The following is an 8280-nucleotide window of genomic DNA, read 5'->3' on the forward strand; positions in this document are numbered from 1 at the left end:
CAACATGAACAACAAAATCGAGCACGAAGCTGCTGATTTGAAGAAGTCGTTGGCAATCAAAGATCTTGTTAATATGTTCCGCTGGTCGAGCACTGCTGCAAACACCAACCAAATGTTGACATTTTCCAACAAACCAGCTTGCAATTTCAGCAGTTATCCTTGGCCGACAACTACCGCTGGCATTGGTCAAAATAAATTTGTACCGTTTACAAATGTTAATCCTTGGAAAAACGCTGCTGCAGCGACTAACAGTTCTTTTGTACCTCCAAATAGGTTGATGGAGAGCAATATGAATACATCCAATGTCAACCCATGCAGTAGAAATAATGCAGTAGCACCCACCGAGAGTAAAAACAGTTTGTATGTAAAAGATGATGGTAGTACCACTTTTAAACGACCCAATGTCCAAGGTTAGACTTAATTTCGTTTTATAAACTGATTACAGCCTATCGAATTAAAAAAGAAGTAAATTAATTTATAAAATATATTTTATTTTAATTCTAAATGGGAATTAATTTTTAATTGCTAATGAATTTTAGGTTTTTCTGTTTACATTGTTTTTATTTATTTTAGATATACCTTATACAAAACTCTTAAAACGTTGTTAAATACAAAGAAATTATAATGAAAACGTAAACACTTCTTAAAGTTAAACTAATATAAAACATAAGTAAATAAACATTAAAATAAAAAATATTAGTACGGCCGAATAATGATTTACCAAGAAGAGCATTTTACTCTGAAGAACAACTTGAATATCTTAAAAGCAAATTTGAACTCAATAACTATCCAAGTAAAGAAGATATTCGCAATATGTCTGCAAAAGTTGGAGTCACAACATACCAGGTTCCATATAATTGTTTTTTCTTAGTTGAATATTTAAATTTTGTAATCAAAATCCTTTTACACTTTTTTTAAATCCTATGAGTTGTGACGTATTTAATGGAATGAAATACTTAAAAAAATTAAGCAATTTTTTGAGATATCCTTATTGTTAACACATAACATAGTTGTAAGTTTTTCGTGCTCTAGGTTCTGGGATCAGAAATGTTGAGCAATTTTTTTTTCTCGTTCAATTAACAAAACTAATATAAAAAAAAACTTGATTAGAAACTTTTAAGGGTTATGAATGATTTAAAAAATGTTTGTAAAAGATAGTTATATTTTAATTTTTAAAACAGATTAGAACATGGTTTACAAATCGAAGAACTGCTAACAAAAAGATGAATTGTAATGACGATGACAATTCTCCGAAGTAAAACCCTTTTCAACCACCAAACAAATGATATATTGTTTAGTATCTAACAGTTTAAAAATGTATTGATTATTCTATATAGTTTGATTTTACCGTGCTGTATATTTTCAAGAAGTGAAATTAGGTTTACATTATTAGCTATTTGTTTGTTCAGCTATAATTGATTTCACTCTGGTTATATTTGTTTTGGCACGATTTTACTAGCTTCTAGTAGTTTTAAACCTTTTTTTTATTGTCAAAACTCCTTAAGTGTAGAATGGCTACAATTCAGCTATGTATGCAAATTTCAGATTTGCTGGTTTACACTTAAATTATTATGTGTTTCATTTGATTTTTAAACAGTAAACATTATGTTGAGACTGTAGTAAAGGACTTAGCTAAATGAATTGATATGTAATACAGTTAAAAGTTCAAATTACTGATTATTTGAAATGTTTTTTTTTACGTAGTGCAACCTATTGAATCTGAATGACGTTATTGTCTATATACTTATTTATCATTTAATAAACTAAACTAAATTTTCATTGTATATTTATTCTAAAAGTTACAAGTTATTAAAAGGTCCTAGTTTTTGATTTATAATTACAAATTCGTATATAAAAACATTTCAATTTTTGAAATTCGTTTAAATTAAAAAGAAAAAAACAATTGAAACTCGCTTATTTGGTTTTCGCTTATCTAGTTCCTCGCTTATCCGATTTCTCGCTAACCCAGCCGGTTTCAGTCAAGAAGTAGATATATTAGATTATACCATTGGCGTATCGTGGTATTTTGGTCAGGGGGTGTGCAAATTTTTTTCTTAAAAAATACCCTAAATTAAAAATTTTGTAATTAGCTATAAAAAGATCTTTTTATAAGTAATATAATTGAAATAAATTCGTTAAGTAAAATAAGTTCGAAGTAACTGTTTAAAAAATACTTATATATTACAAAATTAAACAACTAAAAAAAAGTATAAATTTCATTAGAATTACTTATACTTCCACAAATGTCAACTTACTAAATGAAAATTGTTTTTACTACTTACAGTAAACTTTATATCTTTAAAAATAAATATATTTAATAAAACGAAAGTATCTGTTTATTCACAAAAAAAATATCAATCTCCTAAATATACAATAAAACAATGATAACAACACCTCATTGCAAATAACTTGAATAAAGTTAAACAGAAGTTAAAAATGACCAACTTTATAACTGTTGTTACAGTTTATTACAACTTTTTAAAATAGTTAAAAGTATACTTTTTAAATTTAATTCATCCGATTGTATTATTTTAAAATAAAAATCACAAACAAAGCTTATTTCTCATAGGCCGACACGCCTTTTCTTGTATGTTTACAAAAATAAAAACTAGCAGTAGTCTTAACATTTATTGTAGCATAAAAAAATAACTTGTAAAGTTTTTTAATTTTTCTTTAGGCGTGACGTATTTTTGTAAACTTTTTGTTGAAAAATCTGCCATAAGGTTATACTCCAGCGGTGCACTACATTAATTGCGTGCTTTTTGAGTCTAAATTCTTATGAAGTTAATGAAGTTGTAAAATTTTTCCTTATGGAGTTTTTCATCAACATCGGTATACTAGGTAATTTCCCTAACTTGTCACTAATTTTTATTCAAAATTTCGTTTAACTTTTTGAATACTAGAGAAACATAGTTGAAAAAAGGTAAATTAATCAGAAAAAATAAACAATTAAAGATAAAGAAATAATATTCTTATTTTTTCCTTCTTTTCTTTTTTTGGGTGGCACGCATGCGCCAGTGTCCCTCCCCACGCTACGCCCCTGGATTATACTATAATCGATGTTTTACTATAAAACATGACTAACTTAGTTTCTATAACTTTGCAAGCAGCTTACAGTTATGTCATGATTCTAATATTTCTTTAAAACTTTATGTTATAACGTGCCCTATAAATAAAAGCAAGTATTAGTATTAATATGCAATCTTTTTTGATTTTGATTAGTAAGTTAAACACTTTTGTCACCGTCAACATGCCTAGTTTACAAATTTTTAAACCAAAGAATGTTCGAACAAAACGCGAGGCTCGACAACGTTGAAGAAATGTCGAGCTTCGAAAAGTTGTTTTGCAGCGGGAAACAAGAGAAACTCTTCATCAAGGCCGAATACTTCGACGCTTCGAATTTCAACAAGCAGCTGCTGGTGTTTGACCTGAAGCGCGAGTCTGTCTACTTTTACGAGGATTTTCACTACCTGAACGGGGGAAAATTTGCAACTTGCAAGGGTGGCAGGGTCCACGCGGTCCGCTGTCACCGTACTGAAGTCAGCGGAAGTTTGCGCAGCGAGGTAAGAACATTCAAGTTTGGTGAAAACGGACTGCTGGTCGATGAGGGAGTCGCGTGGGAAAAAGTTGAACAACAGCCGAGTTCCAGCAGCGATGGACGCGTTTTGTCTGCGTGCTTTGTATGACGTAATTAACCATTAATAGTAAACTAAATTATAGACAGCTCATTTTTATTAACTATTTTATTTAAACATAATTATGTAAGATTTCTTAGTCTTTTAGTCTGAAAGTTAAAAGTGAGATTTAATATGAAATACTATTATAAGAACTTAGTTGTCTTGAGTTCTTCTTGTTTCTATAAAAACCATAATTAAAGTATGTACTGTGTTTAATGTGCTAGGTGAGACTGGTCACTTTCTTTTATTGTTATTTGCTATTCTACCAATTAGAATGGTAACTAAGGGTTGACACACACTCAGGGAATTAAGGGAAACTCAGGGAGTTTTCAAGTTGCAGAAAGTCTCAGGGAAACTGAGGAAATTTTGATTCTCTTTTTTAACTCAGGAAATTTTTATGCGTTGCATACTAATATAAACAGTTGTTGTTTTTTGGAACTACCTATTTAATACAAACTAGATTGAGAAATGGTAATTTATTAAGTTTGTATATTTTTATTCATAATAGTTAAAATTCGATCTAAAAAACAAATAAAAATTGCCACACGCTCAGACTCCGACTATTTGAAGTATTCGAATCTCAGGCAAATTTAGTTATTTTTCCGTTTTTTTCTCGAATTGCTTTTTGTTATAGTGTTGCCAAAAATACCAGAAAAGCATGGAAATTGACAATTTATACTTAAAAAGCCTTGAGTTTGAGAGTTATTGAAAAAACCTGCAATTTTAAACAATTTTTAGATGTAAAGTAATGAGCTTTCGATTTGACACAAAAAATCTACCATATAAATACTTTTTATTAAAAAACACATTAAAGTAGCTTAAAATTACCTTTTAAATTTTTCTATATTATTTAAGACAGTTTTTTTAACCTTTAACTTAATTTTATACTAAAAATAGAAGCAAAAAGTTGTACTTTTAAAAACTTTATATTGGTGCATTGCACCATTGCTTTTAAAATGTCTTTACTTATTGTTGCGCTTTGTATTGGAACTAAACCTAAAAAATTCTTCTAAAGTTTCAAAATTAGTAAAACCACCTGTAATAAAAATTCTTAAAAAAAATTAAGTTTTATATTTTTTTCATCTTAACAGGTTGTTTTAAGTCCTATTTTGGTTTATGCGGCTCAATAATCTTCAGATATTTCCTTAACAGGATTTCTTGTTGATATTGAAAAAATAAACAAAAATACTTCGTTAACGCCAACACAAGTTATTTAATTTAGTTTTTAACTCTCAACGGTATCTTTTTAAAGTAATTACTTTTGCTACATTACAACTTGTCTTAAAAGTTATTTTCTTATCAGTCTGTAGTTACTAAAAATAATCATGTGCGTTATTGAAACTAAATTAAGCGATTTGTTTGTTTTTCTTTTCTCGCAATAATTTCAAACAAACGTAACATAGTTCTTATAGGCTCGTCTTATAATTCACATTTGCTTTTTTTAAATGCAATATGTTTATTTCTGATAAAGATTTACTATAACGCTAGATAAAAAAATAGCTTAATAAACTTTTATACTATAACCATCTGACCTAATAGTGGTATAACGATCTGACCTAGGGTCATTATAGCTGAATGAACTAGTGTCATTCAGTGGCGTAGCGTGGTATTTTGGTCAGGGGGTGCGCAAATTTTTTTCTCAAAAAATCCTCGAAATTAAAACTTTTGTAATTAGCTATAAAAAAACTTTTTATAAGTAATATAATTGAAATAAATTTATTAAGTAAAATAAGTTCGTTACCTGTTTTAAAAAATATTTATATATTACAAAATTAAACAACTAAATAAAAGTATAAATTTCGTTAGAATTACTTATACTTTCAAAATGTAAACTTACTAAATAAAAATTGTTTTTATAACTTATAGTAAACTTTATATCTTTAAAAAATAATATATTCAATAAAACAAAAGTATCTGTTTTATTTACGAAAAAATATCAATCTCTTTAATATACAATACAACAGTGATAACAACACCTCATTGCACATAATTTTTATAAAGTTACACAGAAGTTAAAATAGACCAACTTTATAACTGTTATTACAGTTTATTACAACTTTGTAAAATAGTTAAAAGTATACTTTTAAAATTTAATTCATTTGATTGTATTTGTTTAAAATAAAAATCACAAACTAAGTTTATTTCTCATAGGCCGATACGCTTTTTCTTGTATGTTTACAAAAATAAAGTTCAGAAAACTAGCAGTAGTCTTAACAATGTAGCATAAAAAAAAATTTGTAAAACTATTTAATTTTTCTTTAAGCGTGACGTATTTTTGTAAACTTTTTGTAGAAAAATAATCTGCCATAAGGAGATACTACAGCGGTGCGCTATATTAATTGCGTACTTTTTGAGTCTAAATTCTTATGAAGTTAATGAACTTATAAATTTTTTCCTTATGGAGTTTTTCATCAGATCGGTGCGCATTTGCAATTACGCACCGAATCAGTATATTGAGTAATAACATGTACTTTCCTAACTTGTCACTAATTGGTATTCAAAATTTCGTTTAACTTTTTGAATACTAGATAAACATAGTTTAAAAAAGGCAAATAAATAAGAAAAATTAAACTATAAAGGACAAAGATATTACATTCTTTTTTTTTACATTTTCTTTTTTTGGGTGGCACGCATGCGCCAGTGTCCCTCCCCAAGCTACGCCCCTGGTGTCATTATAAACATTTGACCTAATATCATAACGATCTGACTTACTGTTATTAAGGCGACTATAACTACCTGTAATAGTGATATACCAATGTGACCTACGGCTATAACAATCTGATCCACTGGCTTTGTAACTAACTGACCTACTGGCGTTTTAGCCGTCTGACCTAATATTATTGTAAGGTGCAGGTCTACTGTCGTTATAACCCAAAGGTCTAGTATGGTTACCAGGGGTTAAGGACATGTTAGGGGAGCGAATAGGGAAAAGTTAAGTATTGTAATATTGTTAATGCGCTACGAAAAACTAAGTAATTGTATAAAAGCTACTTAATTTAAAATTCGTGAATCGGCTTATAATAAAACGTAATAAGGTCTTCGTGGCAAAAAATATCTAATTAAAACACCCTAAGAGTAGGTATTAAATAACTTGAATAGTATTAGAAAACTCGAAAACTTCCTATACTTTATTTAAGTGCTTTTGTAACACACTTTTCAAGGCTGAAAAATCTCATTTTAAATATGAAGGTATTTACTCGAAAGAATATGTGCTTATCAAAAGAACAGGTGGAGACAATGTCTTTACAATACATTTGTTAAAAACATTATAAAACTTATTTGTCGACTCAAGCTGAATTATACTATTTTTTTATTTATATAATTAATTCAATGTTAATTAACTTCGATATTTCTTTATTTTGTGAACTTTATTTTAAACAGGGTTGTCAAACAAATAGGCTAGTATGAAAATTTAAAAAAACACAGACTAGGTTAAAGCTGTTTAAGAAATTTTTATAAAAATCAGGTTGATCTTGAATAAATCTTCGAGTTCTCATAATAGTTTTTATGACTGTAATGTAGTTTACTAATTGTTTTTTTTTGTCTATTTACATATTGTGCATTTTATAATAATGATATTTTATTTATGTATTTAAGCTCGATTAACAGAAAGTTTTTAGCTATTTTAATTTTTAATAAGTTTTTGATATAATTCACAAGTTTTTGCTTTTACATAAAAAAACCGTGTAAAGGACTAGTTAATTACTAATAAAGTATTTTATTATAGTATTCGAGCATTAATTATGTTTAAAAATTTGATTTACCTTATCTACAGCATAAATAGGTATAAACTTTATTTAATAAACTAATTAATGAATTTTTAAAAAAGTGAAAACTATTTAAGACTCAAAAACTATTTTCAAAAGTCAATGTTTTTTAAAATATGAAGAGGTTGTTCATAATATAAAAAATGTATAAAGTGACCCATAACGTTCTTTAAGCTCGGTTTTGATAGAGAGTTAGGTTGTAAGTAATATAATAAAATAACTAATTAAATTAAATTTTTAAGTGCTTAAGAAAGTACATATTTTATTAAAACTTAAGTATATTAAACAATGTAAATTCTAATCCAATAAATATTTAAATACTAAATAGGCATTTTATGTGTAGCTAAAAGTCATTTAAAGTAATAATTGAATAAAAGTAATGCTATCTCTAGTGTGACCAAAACTAAAGCCAAAAGATTATTCAAGCATTACTAAAACTAAAACTTTGGCCGGCGAAGATTTTGAAAACTTGAAATTAGGCCCGCGTGCACCAACTGCCTGCCGACCTCTGCTCTAAATCAAGTGTATGTTCTGACTGGTCTTCTAGAGCCTGTGCAATCATAGATAAAAAAGTGTAAAGTCATAATCTGCTGTACAACCTTACTAAAATTCATAATTAATTTTATACTAAGCTGTACTAGTACTAATAACAAATAAGACTAAGGGATACTACATATAAAACTAGGCATGACAATAAATGAATATATTGTATTAAAGAACCATATAAACACTAACAATCTTAAAGAACTGTATAGGATAAAAAACACTTTATGCTTTATAGATTATTTTGAATGATATTAAAACCTTTTAATTTAACTTAAATCTAAAGGAGTTTC

This window comes from Thalia democratica, chromosome 6 (genome assembly GCF_965202585.1).
Source record: "Thalia democratica chromosome 6, ktThaDemo2.hap1.1, whole genome shotgun sequence".
Classification (NCBI taxonomy): Eukaryota; Metazoa; Chordata; class Thaliacea; order Salpida; family Salpidae; genus Thalia; species Thalia democratica.